Below are 3,124 nucleotides of genomic sequence, written 5' to 3'. Positions count from 1 at the left end.
TATTTGTAAAGATTTAGTATTATACACTTTGTATATAAAAAGTAATATAAGTTTCCTGCCTACAAAATTGTGGTTTCTACAGCCCTCGAAATCTGCTTTGGATGATTGGACATCCAAATACTAATTCCTAATGACAACTACAGACAGAGATTAAGTTATGCTTAATTCCTATTAAGAGGTATTCAAGAGAAAAAAAAGAAGTGTTCAGGAAATTCTGCAGTGGTCAGAGGGGAATGATCGTTCTTTCTTGCATTTTGTAAAGTTAAGAATGAATTACCCTCCTGCCTCCATTTCTTTATATTGATCATAAATGATGTGCAGAGAATTGAAGTGCACTTACATGGAATTATTTTTATTTCATAACTGTTTCGGCCCTAGCAGGCCCTCCTCCTGAAATTGACCTTGTGTGGGTGTCTTCTACCATATCTCCTGCCTTAGGAGCCAGCTTTTTTGTACAGCTGACTCCCATCAGCAATTAAGAATACTTAAGGCCAGAGAAAAGTGAGCTCTAGTGCCAGAAAGCCTTGTTGGGTTGCAGCTAGTGAGCGATGTGTGTGGTGGTTAATTGCTCCTTCTGTGCAGAGAGGAGTGTATTTGGGTACCGACCCTTTTTGGCTTATTTTCAGTTTATCAACAGTTTTGTTGTTTTCTTTCTTTTATTAATAGAAACATTAATAAAACCTGTTAATTTAACCATTTTACCTCCCTGTCTCCTTTTTTCAACCTGGAAACCTTTTGTTACTTTCCCTCATCCCCTGGAGCTTTTTAGGGGAACAATAACTTGCGAGCAAAAACATAACAGTATGTGCTGTAACATGTCCTTGCTGCAGATTGAGCAACTTTTTGTTGGCAGGTTTAAATTTTGCTGTTTAAATGTTTTATTTTTTAAATCCCAAAAGCTACAGTATATAATACAGGGACAGCAGTGCAGAGGCTTCAGAACTTGCCTTAGAATCCTTTGATTTAAACAGTTTCTTCAGCAGTAATGTAATCCAGTGATTGTTGTCAGGATTTCCACTGTTACACAGCAAACAATAATTGTTAATTATTAATTCGGCAATCTTTTTTTCCAAATTAAGACAACACTGCTGCAGTGTAACTCAGTTTAATTATGTAGCCTGAAGTGTCTTTCAAAGTGACCAATAACATCAGTAACCCATCCTCCTTTGGGCTCCGCCCCCCAAACTTTCAAAAGTTGATTCTCTCTGGATTATGTTTTTCCTCATGCTTAGGTTATGATATAAAAATTATTCAATAGGTTTGCGCTAAACTACATTCTTCAAAAGCACTATCAAAACTGCATTTTAAATTGTGCCCAACATGATTTTACTATGTTGTTTCGTGCATCTAAAATAACAAGTCATGAAAAATATCTTCAGCACCAAAGCAGCAATTATAAATAGGAAAAAACTGAAATGAAATGTTTGGCACATTTAAATTAGTTTTCATCCTGTGCCATCATATTTTCATTTCTCACTGAAGTGATCATTTGCTGAAAAAAGGAATGTTTCCTTTCCTTCATAAAGAATCTTTTATCCCAACCAAGCATCGGGCCCTTTATTACTGTTAATAATACTGATTACTAAGCATTGATACACCTATAAATCTTTATCTCATGAAGATAAAATAAGACAGAATAGCTACACATGTTAAATGTCATATTACACTTGAAATTAAAAAACACTAACACTGAGTGTTTTTGCTTGTAATAAGAATGAAATCTGTGAGAGGAACAGCTAAAAATTGCTCGAGAATGTTTTAATTGTATGCATTTGTCAAAACACAAGTAGTCCCTTATCAAATCATTATATCATACTACAGCAAATCTTTATGAGATAATCAGACTAAACATTAAATGTATATGACAGTTTTTTTGTTTGTTTGTTTGTCTTTTTCTACACACAATGCTGAGGTAGACTGTCCCTATGTTGATTCAGTGTCACCAAGTGTTTGCTCACAGGCGGTCACCTGATTGTTGCGGTTTTCTCTATATTATTGTAGGGTCATTATTTAAAGTCCATTGAGGTGACTGTTTTTCTGTGATTTGGTGCTATATAAATAAAACTGAATTGAATGTACTTTTTTCTGTCAGGGGGAAATGCCTCCAGCGTAGAGCTGCAAGATGACCAACAGACACTCAATGAGACTATTACCAGAGGTAATGAAAAAAAACTTCAAAACCTATTTTAAAAAAACAAAAATATGCAGCACCTGGAACACAAAAATGTGAAAATGGACAGGTACATAAATCAACAATCTTTATGTGGTGTGCGTGCGTTCATGTTAATGTGTGTGTGTGTGTGTGTGAGAGAGAGAGAGAGAGAGAGATGGAGAGAGTAACAAGTGGGGAGTGTGTATGTGTGTGTGTGTGTCACAAAATGTACTTGAAAATAAAGGTGGGAATCCAAAATAATGGCTCCCAGGAGCCAGAGGCAGACAGAGATTGATCAAGGGGAACTGGATCATCTGCAGTCCACAAGAGTACTGAAAACCTCACCTTTAATGGCAGATAAGTTAGATAGTTACAGTTAGGTGGTCCATTTCCTAGTCTGGCTCTGCTTGCTGGACATCCCGAATGAGTGACTTAATCTCCCGGGTGAGGGATCGGATTACACATGAAGGAAGCAAAATGGTCTCTTCCTTCACAGACTCATCGGAAGAAAATTTTCAAGACAAAGTATTAGGCTTCACATTGAGAGAACCTGGTTTATAGGTTATTAAAACCTATAAAACCTGCTATCTAAAACCTGCAGGACACCGGCAGGTTTTAGATATCACCCTGGGTCAACACACCTGAATCAAATGATTAGTTCATTACCTCTCTGGAGAACTTCAAGACATGTTGAAGAGGTAATTTAGCCATTTGAATCAGCTGTGTTGGATCAAGGACACATCTAAAACCTGCAGGACACCGTCCTTTGAGGCCTGGAGTTGCCAACCCCTGGGTTATGGTAAAGCTAAACTGAGTAAAAAATGAGAGCCCAGGATGGTTCCTCAGGATGAACCAGGATCATAGTAGAAGCGAAGCATTGTTTCAGGGCGTCGAACCTTTGTCAAAACGAGTTATCCCAGTGAAAGGCAACCTTGAGGAGCTAAGTGGGTGAACAGCAAGGCAATCTCGCAA

Source organism: Haplochromis burtoni, unplaced genomic scaffold, assembly GCF_018398535.1.
Source record: "Haplochromis burtoni strain Fernald_Lab_line unplaced genomic scaffold, NCSU_Asbu1 Contig_878, whole genome shotgun sequence".
In the NCBI taxonomy this organism is placed as follows: Eukaryota; Metazoa; Chordata; class Actinopteri; order Cichliformes; family Cichlidae; genus Haplochromis; species Haplochromis burtoni.
The sequence above is the reverse complement of the archived record's forward strand: the minus strand, read 5'-3'. Positions refer to the sequence as shown.